At 40.2% G+C, this 12,423-nt stretch overlaps 1 protein-coding gene across 1 annotated transcript in view; it reads left to right on the top strand.

The window, feature by feature from the left end:
• Positions 1-12,423, top strand: part of tsc22d2 (TSC22 domain family 2) — a 29,345-nt gene that overhangs the window by 15,790 nt on the left and 1,132 nt on the right. The window lies entirely within an intron of this gene.

Genomic DNA, 12,423 nt, shown 5'->3' with positions numbered 1-12,423 from the left:
CCAGCAGCCAGGAGCCGAAACACAAAACAGAGCGGTTTGCTTTCAAGTCAGAAAAAAATATTTGCAGCACAAATTTGTGATTAAGAGAGTTGCCACTGTCAGTGTTGCGGTGCCAAATTCTTGGTATGACTCAAGGTTAGAATCCTTATTGAGAATGGAACATTTTCATATTGTCTCTCTTTTTTTTTTTTTTAAATATTGCATCTGTAGGCTAATATTTATACGTTTCTTCTTTTAGTACTTTGCAATAATTCTTAACATTCAAATCTTCACATTAAAATTATTTGAGGGTTTCTTTTTTTGTGTGTGTGTGAGAAAATTTTGAAAGCCGGCACCATTTCATTCAAGTTCATTTTACTCAATGTAAGTTCTAAGGTAGCAGGCACATGACTTTAATGGCTTTAATAATGGGTGTATATAACAGGTACAAGAACGAAAGATATTAAAAAGCACTCCCTACTAACGATAATTTAATAAACATGAATAGACAACACTTATGGTGGTTTTGCCCTTTCTGGCAGTCCATCATCAGAATAGTGCCTATGCGTTTTCTCTTCAAGTGCTTGTACATAGCGCCAGTGCTGCTGTGGTATGCCATCAAAACTTTGCACAGTGTACAAACCACCGTTTTGTTTTGTGATAATTTGAAGTACTCCCATACTTTCGAAGCCTGGGGTCTTTGGAAACTTTTACACTTAACCTCTTTTGCAACCGAATTGGACTTTGCTGCAGCCGCCATGATTTTTGAAACTGTAACGTTGACCGGAGCCGACCAATGACTGGAGCCAAAAATGACTGATGTCATGCACGCTAGAGCCTGACCAATAGGCCTATAGGATTTTTCAGACTGATACCAATTTCGATGTTTGATGATTTAAAATCTGATAATGATATATCGGCCGACATGCTTTTTTTCTCTCAGAAACACAACATAACACATGTTAGGGAAAATCTTTGTTTATGTGTAGTTATGTAAGAGTCCTCACCAAGATAACATGACACAGTGCAGTTTAAAAATAAGCTTGTTTTATTGTCATAAGTAGTAATTTGAACAAAGGCACATCAAAATATGTTAAAGTTTTGATAAACAATGCAGTAAACTGGTAGAGTTAGTTAGAGTAAATGCTGCTGTTGAATGCATCTAATACTACACGACTGTAGTCAAGTTATATCGAGGACTTGCGACTTTGGGATTTCGCACCACACGTTTGAAACAGAAACTAGATAACTTTGTTTGGCTACCAAGCCATGTTAGATGCTTGTTCAGCTCACATTTATTTATGTGTCCCCTCTGGTTTAATAATTCCCAATGCACCAACTGTAACTACAGACATGCGAGTCGCAGATATATTTACCACTGCTTCATGTTGGTAAAATAAGTTAAATACTACAGTTTAATCGCTCGTTAACGTTAGCGGCCTTCCACTGATAAACATGGCATTAGCTTGTTTTGTCGGTAACCTAATTTAGCAATGGACAGCGTTATAAGCTGCTGTAAGCAATGTTGCCACAGAATTTTTAGAATAGATGAGCGAGAAATGACAGGACCCTTGTTTGTTTACTCACTAGAACTACCATGCTGTTTCATAAATAAACCTACAATCAAGTTTGTCAACAGGTTAGTCTACGCCACTCTACTTCCATAACATTAAACATAAGTTTGATGTTTGTCTGACTGTACAGGCTTTCACGTTACTTCAGCGAAACCAGGCATGCCTGACATGAATGCCATAACATGGTTGAAGGATCCATCTTCTGCCTCTTTTTTTAATTGTCATTTATCGGCCGTTATAAACGCCGATACCGATTATCTGCAGTTACCTCATCTCGGCCGATAATATCCGCACATCGATTTATCGGTCAGGCTCTGATGCACACAGCAGTTACATAGTGATATTGAAGAAAAACATTTGTTATAATGAATTGAAGCATTTTGCAAATCAGAAAGGTAAATTCATAAAAGTAAGAAAACAATGCCTCGGTTTAAAATATTGATGTTCACGCATTTTCAGCTTCGCGGTCATCCATAATGTCGACTTATCGCAGCAGCTCTACTGATAATTATATATAGGCTCAAACAAGTTTAAGCTTCAAGTTTAATTAGATATAGGCTCAAACAAGTTTACGCTTCAGGTTTTGTCTTGAACAAACACTGTAGTGAAAGTAGGTTAAGGGTAGAGTGTTTCAGGGTGTTTGACAGAGGTCGTGCTAGTGTAACTATTGACAAGTTTGAAAGGAACACCACTGCTGATAAGTCATCAGAAAGAGGCACCGTTTCCCCCTCCGTGTACACTTCTGGCCTGTAGTTAACACACCTAAGAGTATGAGGTTCATGCTCCCAGTCCTCCTCGTTCCTCCATTCAATATGGTCACATTTTTCCATCAGACAAGGCCACGTGTACAGTGGTGTTATGACTGGTATTTTTGGGGGGGGGGCAGGCTGATGAAACCAATAAAATGACCCCCCCCCCCCCGCGCGAAAGCGAATGTGAATGGTGCTATGTAACATAGCTCTTTTTTTTTTTTTTTCAGTGGGGCACAGATAAACCTGGTTCTACTTAGGGTGCATAGAATTTTCTTTAAATCAACGCTTAGTCAGTGTTCACTTGCTTGGTTGGTTTGGCGTATCCATCTGTCTGACTGATGAGATGGCTTTCCCTTTTCCTGTTTCACAAAAATTCCTCCCCCAAGCTCTGTACAGACCCCTTGCTGGGGGCATCAATAAATCCAAACAGCCCAGTTAACTGTTTCAAACTCTCTTTTATTGTCCGCACTGAAGACACAGTTGACCGCTTGCTCCAGGACCCTTCTCAGTGCCAAATGAGGACGCACAAATTTCATCTCAGCACTCTCTCTCTCTTTTTTTTTTTTTTCTCCATTTCATCACACACAAGTGTTGTTGTGGACTGAATGTGCAGTGACCTTAATTGAATATGTTTTAAAACAAATTCACACCAGTTTTCTTGTTATGAGTTGTTTTGTAAAATGCTTCAGATAGGTAAAAGTGCTGTAATTCTGAAAGTTTGAGTGTTTTCATGGCTTGGGATGGCTGAGAGATGTGAACTCTGGAGAGTTAAATGCCATGTGTGGTTATCAGACACTAGTAAAACTGTTGTACTTTACCCTACCACGTTTTTTTGCCTTCTGTTTATCAGCCCAATCCATTTTTAGTGTGTTTCACATTCTAGTTCTGCCTCAGTCTCCTTTTAAGTCCATCTCTCTTTTATCATAGATATGAATCTAAGTGTTGACATGTGTGCCTCTTGTCTGTGTCAAGTTTCACAGGTTTAGTTAGACTTCATTCTTATTCTGTTCAACTGAATTTGACCTCGGACAGTAAAGCCTGCAAAATGTATGAGTTTCTTCAGTTTTTCCCTGTCTCTTTTTTTCAGTGTCTATGTGCTGATAACAAATATTGCTGGTTACTTTTAGTCTTTTCAGGGGTCTCTTGTGCTATTCTTACTGGTGGTACAAACAGGTTAACTTGAGCTTTATCGCCAGATGATACCTTCAGAAGTATCTGTCAGTTCTATTTAGTGACTGGCGTTTTATGTTCTGACACGTTTTAAAAGTGCCCAGTAGCAAGATTAAGCATACATCACCTCAGTGTGACGTTAGCAGACCTCACCGTCACTGGGAGCGCAGAATCAAACCAAACCAAAGGCAGTCATTGTGTAATGTGCTGCTCAAACACTGCTGTGTAAAAGCCATTCTTACCTCAGTCCTGTTTGAAGACTAAAAGTGTGAATGGCTTTGAAGTTAGGAAAGCATGAGGTACCAAAGATCACAATTTGAACATGTGTTATAACAGCATCTGCAGGCCAATCTACTATGTAGTCATCTACCATGTCAAAAGATTGTATCTACCTACCAGTCTTAGACTGTAAATCAAGCATAGCCAGAGAGCTGTGCTTCATCATTGACTCAATGCTATCTCAAGTCTCTTTCTGTCTTTCTTTCTTTTCTTTTTTTTGGACTCATGGTTCTGTTGTCCTGCCTTCCCTTTCCCTTGCTCATGTTTTTCTGTCTCTGTTTTTTTTTTTTTTCTTTTTTTTTGGTCCACTGTTTTGCACAGGAATCCTTCCACAGCTTTCTACCAGGCCTTCCCGACTAGCAAGTTAAGGGAGTCAAAGGCAGCTAGTGATGGGTATGAAACCTTTGTGTGTGTGTGTGTGTGTGTATGTGTGTTTGTGCATAGACTCTGGACTATCCCTGCGTGTGCATGGACAAAAGCATGATACATGGTACAAGTTTCCATCACTCAAAACAAGAAGCTTTTCGGTGACATTGCCGCTATGAAACAGAGCGATGGCCAAGTCACAAGGAACGGGGACTCAGGTTTCATTGGCTCAGAGTAAGAGTTCAGCTCTGCAAATAGATAGATGACTGTGAGATGGTTCTCATATATTACGTGAAATGCGAATAACATTGCATAACATGTTTCGACGAATTGTAAATATAGACCTAGATGTTAATCTGTGAAATTAGGCCTACTTGAAGTAATCTAGTTTGTTATGATGGTATGACATCATATAAATCTCAAAGATCAAAAGACATCACAGTTGGAATGCAAAAGCGTCTCTTTTATGATTTGAACATTTAGACATTTGTGACAGTGCTTGAAACAAAAAGAAGATGTTGTTCTTCATAACATAAAGAATAAATTACATAACAGCATAAAGAGTAAATTATAGCAACATTATACTGCATTGTACTATACTAGTCTGCAGGATGTTTTTTTTGTTTGTTTGTTTGCATTGTTTTTCCTTCTTTTTTCTTCTTTTTTTCTTTTAAATTTTGGGCTGACGTTGCTATAACTTGTTATGTGTCTGAGGATTTGGGGATGTTCTGTACAACCTGACTCTTGGCATGTATTTCAGTTAATTTATAATACTGTTAACTGTGTGAAGTATCTAATTGCTCAGTCATTGACTAATTTAATTTATCATCACTATCATGAGACATCTTATGATTCAGAGGCTGCATTGCATAACTGGTTTGTATGAAATATAATGTAAGCGTGTGTGTATGTGTGTGTGTGTGGCTCCACATTTGTTAATAGTTCATGTGGGAAAGGCATTAGTCACCGCTGTGTTATGAAGACGTTGGGACGGATCAAAGGGTTCCGATACTAATGCGTGTTCGCTCCTGTGCTCACGGAGACACAATAGTCTCCCCATCGACGTGTTTGACAGTTTACGCCCCTTTTGCTTATACAGATGTATTGTTCATATGGCATGAAAGAACCTCTTGATTTCTTGTTTTTGTCTGGAAAAGCTGATGTTCTCTGTATTTCAAGGCTGAGAGAGACCAGGACGGCCTTAGATAACTTCTCATTTCCTTTGATTTGGCCCCAAGCTTAGAGTCAACTCTCAGACACCGCCTGTGATTTTAGTCGAAGACCAAAATGAACTACGGCGACCCTTGTACAAGTTTGTATGTAGGAGAAAAATGCACCTTTTCGTTTTACAGATAGAAAATAAGGCTACTAGATGAAATAAACTCATCTCCGTCAGTAAAATGCAATTACTTGAACAACTCTATGGGCGTTGTAGATATGGTATAATAGTAACATATTGCTGCAGTAGGTTACTGTTAATTCTGCGTGTGAGGGATGAAGTTACTAGTTTGCATGACACAGTGCTATCCTTTATCAGACCAGGTTAACATGCCAAAGAAAACAGAATTAGTATATGATGTCTCTCATTGTCACACATTGTATGCTTCAGTTACATAACACACACTGGAATTGTATTTACTTTTGGCACTAAATGGCAAGAGTTGCCAATAGGAAACCTCATGAAAGAGCAAGGCCCAGATAAACAAAGATAAGGCTTGCACAAGAGTAATTTGACTTAAATTTTGCGACGGCTTCTGTTTAATCACGATCAAGTCGATTGCTTGTGGGCTCTTTTAAAACTATCCAAACTTGACAAAGTAAACCAAATATCCTCTTATTACTTATGAGGCAATTTGTTTAATGGAAACTTTTTTGCATGGACAGACTTGTTGAGAAATTGTGTGGCCCGGATTTTTTGATGAGGTATTGATATCTATCTTGCAGACGTCTCTATAATTGTGTTCAAACTAGGGGTATTTTGTAATAAAAAGAAGACCTTATATTTGAGGGGTTACTTTGGAAAGATTCAACACTGGGCATTTAATTAGAATTCGATTAAGACATTTCATGGTCTTAGTACGAATGGACATTTAAGGTTCCTCTGTATGGCTTCATTGTAGTCGTTCTTTAATTTGCCTAGGTAAGTACAACGGTCCAGTTAAGCACAGCACCCATCCTCAATGAAAAGGCAACAGAAATATTATGGTTTCTCACAATTTTTTTATTGAAGCAGTTCTTATGGCATCATGTGAAATAGCTTATTTCTTGAAAAACAGCATTGTCTGTGTCAAACTGTGCTCTAGGCAGTCATCATAACAAGTATAGTATACACAATAGTACTGAATAAATATACAATAACAAGTGTACTACATTTTTATGTAGTTGCATTCAAAGATCAGTGTTTGTTAAACAGCTGCTGTAAGTCTCACAGTTGTATAAAAACTAAACTGGAGAAGTGTTCTTGAACTTTCTAGTCTGTTACCTCAACCCTGTCAAAGTATCACTTCTGATTTTTGCAACAAAACCATACAGTTTTGAAGGTTTTTGAACAAAACTCAGCCTCATCCTGACCACATCCATTGGTATGAAGAGTTTTTGCCTGACGAGTGCTTGAACTTCAGGAATTAAATAAGCAACAAGGTATGTAATTATCCGCAAAGTGGCGTTTTCTCAGAAATGGTTGTCTCAAGACAGGCCATCGCCTGGCTTTCTCTCAAGAATGAAGGGTTCTGGAAAGGTCAGGCATTCCTCACCTAAAAGGGGGTTTGTGTAACACTTCTTTCAGCATTTCCCCTACGTAAATTTGCCAGTCTTTTTTTCCCCCCACTGGTCAAAACATTGAAATTTATGGTAGAATGACACATTTATTTTAAAGATGATAGTAAAAAAGCTTATGTAACATGGCCCTTAAAATCCCTGTTCCTCTTAGCAAGAGGAAGTGTCGTTTTTCACATAGTACTCTCAATGAATGGTCCCTAGTTTGGTGAGAGTGGGCTGGTGGTTTGTGGGTATCCCTAGACTTCACTAGACTTCATTAGATTGATCTGTATCACAAAATGGCATGTGTGTTTGAGTGATAGGGAAAGACTCATCAGACAGAGTTCAGGTCATGAGGTGCCCTTAGATGTGGTGAAGAGAACTTGTGAACATCTTCCCGCCCCGTTCATCTTCAAATCATCTAAGAGGATAAAAGTCCAAGGGAATTTGAAGGTGGTCGTACCCAGTCAAGAATAAGACCATTAGAGGTTTTTTTTTTTTTTTTTTTTTTTTTTTACAAGGCATTCAGTGAACTCAGTTCATTTGACAACTTAAGCTTGTGGGAGGCTCTGTTGGAATGCCATGTGCGATGCATAAATACGATGTAACCCGTTAAGTTTGTATTTACATGACTGAGACCATTATGTAGGCATCATAAAATGGTTTGTTACTCCGCAGCCTCTAGAGTTATGTTCACTTGGGGCCTCTCTAGTCTCCCCCCCCCGTATGGAATTTAATAGTCAAATTTGGGTTGTGACTGTTTTGAGCTTTGCGTCGCCCTGGGCAAAAGGTTAATGTTCCTCATGGATTATGTTCTGTGCAATTTAACAAGTTTCTCCAGCTGTAAGTTATTTCAGCCAAGCATGCTGGGGATGCAGCACTCCCAAACAGCAAGCAGTCTCTGGAGCGCGTGTGTGGATCTAGCAAACAAACTTGGTGCTCCGCTCCAGTCCAAACTACCTCCAGAACCCTCCCCCATCCACTACCCCATCTCCCCCCTCCTCGACCAAGATCCTAACAGGCCACCACAGAGTGGCCGTAGGATGTCAGTGCCTTGGGGCCATCTGCTCTGTGGCCAGCTGTTTGCCAAACTCGGGCGTTATGCAACATCACTGTGAATGAATTAAGCTGCATCTCTTGAAGTTCTGGGCCTGTTTACAACAATGATGGAAGGCCTGAAGAGGCCCTACTCATGACTTTGATTTGGACCTGGAAGAATAACATGAACTCGGGGCATTTGAGGCAATCCACTCAAGCCATTCATTGCATTAACCCTCAACACGAATGCGACTTCCTCATCGGAGTTCACTTTAAGGATTGGCTTCATGGAAAAAATGACTCTGACTTGGAGGACAACACATTTCACCTTAAAAGATTTGTTTACAGCCTTCCATGGAAATAGCGCAACAGGTTCTGTGGAATATGTGTGATTTTGATGCAAGGTTGCATTTAACCAGGAAATGGATCCATTTCCGTGTCTTAAAACTCAGAGGAGTGCTTGCCTGCTCATGCAAGCAGCCTGTTCTGAGGAAAAGATGATCTTAGGTAGTGTAGTTTCCATGGCAGGTGCATATGTGCACGTCAACATGTACGTGCCCCATTTAGTCCTATGCTTATCTCTTCTGTTTTAGTTGATCTTTGTACGGTGTTTGTGTGTGGGGAAGGGGTCTTAATATTTCACTGTTTGTGTGTGTGTGTGTGTATGTGTGTGTGTGTGCGCGTGCGTGCATGCGAGTGTGTGTGTGTGTGTTGGTCGGGGTAAACCCTGTGTACACCGCCCTACCCAGTGTCAGGTCCACGTGCGTTGTGGTGCACTGGTGTTGGGTCACACAGAACTGGCACGATTACAGACGATTCCTGAGATGACCACTGGTTACACCTGGAGCACCACGCGTTTCTCAGAAGTTGTCCTTAAAACGGGAGCCATTACGCACTCAGCGCTTTTCTGCATCATAAAGCATAACCGGCTACATTCTGTTTATATCAACACAACCCGAAATAGACCAGTGTTGACAAGCAAATTAGTAGCCCAGTAGCTTGTCTGATTCTCCGTCTTGATATGTTGACCTAACTGAGATTGCACAAGTGTTGAAAAATCCACGCAATGATTATAGACAAGCACTTCAGAATCCTTTCAACACTTTTTTTTTTTTTTTTTAACATGCACAAACCTAATTGCAGGGATCTTGTGACAGAACACCCAGTTTTAAGACATGCAAGACAATTCATCTCCCACTGAATATTTCTTTCTTCCAATTTCTTTGATGTGTTCGAATAAAGAGAGCATCCATGTTTCACAGGGCAGCTGTTTTTACCTTTCACGTTTACTCAAAGGAAAATCACCTTTATGACCACCCATGGGGTAAAAGCAATTGGCCTTTGTTACAGACCTTATACTGACATCACCTGGTCTAGTGATGTCACTGCAGTGTGAACAGATCAAAGGGGCTTAATGCCTCGCGGCGCTGCGAATACAGTAATACCTACAGCAAACCTGTGTCAGCTTGCTTGATGCCTCAAACTACCTGCCATTGGCTTGCACGTTCTTCTAGCAGAGCCCACATGTTTTGGTTTTGTTTTGGTTTTTTTTTTATGTAAAACAGCCCTTTTTAAGTAGGTCAGGTCACCTTGTTTGTAAGAGCCGTCATTTTTGGAAGTGTTTAAGTCCATTTTTCCTCAGAGCTGGACAGTGTATGTGTTGGCAAATATTGAAGTCGCGTCGAGGGTCGGGGGGGAGCGGGGGTTCAGAAAGACGCGGTGTGCGGAGAGACCCCACATTCTGACACCGCACGTGGCTGCGTGTTTGTGTATTCCCCCGATCGTCGGGTCAGTACTTTGACACAGATGAGTCTTGTTTTCATCCCCAGAGGCCACATTGGCGTTGGACCACAGTAAGGGGTCCTTATATAAGGACAACATATGTCCCACAGGGGGAAATGCAGTTTGGCCTATTAATGTGGTCACTGATTACTCATGATTCAATTTGGGTGCTGCGGAAAGTGCTCTGGACGTTCCTTCTACAACATACCAACACCCCCCTCCCCACCCCCCAAGCAATCACACCAACATGGTCAAAAAACAATCTGCTAAATGCTGTCATCACTCTGCTATTGATAAACAGATTCCAGCTTAATCTCTTTTGAGTCTCTGGTGTTAATTGTCCTTTCAGAGCGAAAGAGAGAGAGAGAATATCTTGTTCTTTGAGTGTTTAATCAGCAGTTAGCTTGTAATCACAAATTCTGTGGAAAAGATATACACTGAGCTCTGATCAGGTTCAGAATTCTTTCTGTCTAGCCTAATGCTCAGGTGCTGAAAACAGTAGGATGGGCTGACCTGAGAATTGAGAAATAAAGGAGGAGATCCTCTATGCCAGGGACTGCTGAAAGAGTATTGAAATGCCAGAAAGTAAGGCATTTTAAATAGATTGTTTTAGTTTATCAGGTTGTTTTTTCTTCAGCACAGGTTGTACTTAATTTAAATACATGGTCCCCCTGTTCAGCACTGTGTGACTTTTCCTTTTTCACATCCTCTATCTCAAGTGACAATAACTAGAAAGCCAGATATGGGCTAAAGCGTCACTTTTGGGAAGTTTGTGCATTCGTGGAAGTGATAAGGCACAAAACTGAATGAGCAAACTTAATTTTATTCACAAATAGTCCGCGCGAAGGGTAGACACGTTTTAAGTTTAGACGTATAAAACAATCAGATTTTTGGTATGTGGCCATGCAGCGTTAGAGGCTAGTAGTGAGTGAGACTGACTCCGCCTTTTGAATGAATTACACGCAACGTCATATAAAGGCTGTCTACACTCCTCCTCCCAAAACACTGATTCCAATAATCCCCTGAGACGCGCGGAGTACGCAGTTCTGAATTTTTTTTACTTTTTAAAAAACACAATTGTCGTTTTCACCATGCGGTCCAAAATGAGTTACAGTCTACCATGTTCACCTGGAACTTCACCGACTCATTCGAGACATTTCGTTTCCCCTGGATCTTCACCTACATATTCAGGGAGATTGATGGCTTATAGAGCGCGCTGCTGGTAAATATGAAATTTTCTCTCTTTCTCTCTCTCTCTCCTTTCTTTCATCAAAGTTTTTCAGCATGACTGTTTCTTTAGAACAGATGGAACGAGTTTGCATAGCCTTGGAATCGAGAAACATGGTGTATGAACGTCGTTTTTGCGTTTTCCTCCTTTACTCCTCAGTGTGCTGCTCGCAGTAAGGGGCAAATATTAAGTGCTCTGTATTAAGTGATGTTTTCAGTGTGGAGAAGTAGACTTCATCTTGTCTGTTTGTTTGTTAGACCACCCACTTTTGCAAATGCTCTTGAACTTTTCTGGCGATATGTAATCGATCAACAGTAGCGTGACCACCATGGGTACTCCGCTACATGTCACGTTTAAGTTGAGCAAGAACACAACTTAACGTACACTCCGTTGTATGCGTCCTATGATAAGATGTTAATCATCTTTTAAAAGAGAAAGAAAGATATAAACATTTGTTATAATGTTTATAATACTGTTATAATTTGTTATAATATAATACTGATGTATTTTGGACCTAGTTTATTTAAATGTCCTGGCTGATCAGAACCACTAAATCTGTTTTCATAAAGCTTGTGACAAAAAAAAAAGACTTTTGAGTTGGTCTTGTCATGGCATTACTTTTAATAGTCATTGCAAGGTAATCCGGACATTTGCCCGCGTTCCTGTTTTCGCCCGATTGATGAGCGATTAAACTGATGGACCAGCTTCATAAATTTGATTAAAGGACACGACTCTGCCTTGATTCCATTCTTGGGTCATCATTACATTATCACCCAAACCCCTCATGGTATTCTGCTTCAGTATTACTCAGTTTACTGGATATGTAAGATACATACGCCGTAATATAACTTTGGGTGTAGCGTACGCTTTTTAACATTTCCCTCGCCTCTTGAACGAAATGTTCCATGATGAGCATTCTATGATGGAGCACCGTCTACTGGTGTAGCTGCGCGTAGTGAGGAGGTCCTTTTGTTCAGTCGGAGCTTTGCAGGGCGGTGTTGCGGAGCGAGAACGGCAGTTACCTTTCTTAATAGTTACGGTTTATCGCCTGCTATTTGGGATTAAGTTACAATTTCGAGTACTTCTCGACTGCTGTTAAAACACTGAGTTGAAGAAAAGACGGAGTAAGTATCATTTCTTTCTTTATGGGACAAGACGGATGCTACAGTGGAAACGGGTCGCCAACAACAGTTTTGAATGCTTCAAACTATGCTATAGCTTATTGACCATGTAAAGGAACAGTGTTATTTCTGAGAGCTTTAAAAGGGAAATGTAAACAGCTGCGTGGTTCTTATGTGGAGTTCTGTGTTATTCTTGAACAATCGAAAAATAATCAGCAGAAAATCTGTTTGACTGCGTCCTACTTCTTAACAAATTCCCTGAATTCCTAAGTGAGGTTATTTTACGTTGTAAAGCTGCGTTGTTTCAGTCGTTTATAGTTTACTACAAAACTTGTTTTTTTTTGTAAAGTGATTTTTGTCAGACACCGACTTTGTGA

The sequence above is a fragment of the Chanos chanos genome, chromosome 14, assembly GCF_902362185.1.
Source record: "Chanos chanos chromosome 14, fChaCha1.1, whole genome shotgun sequence".
NCBI lineage: Eukaryota > Metazoa > Chordata > Actinopteri > Gonorynchiformes > Chanidae > Chanos > Chanos chanos.
This window is presented reverse-complemented; position numbering and strand designations above follow the sequence as displayed.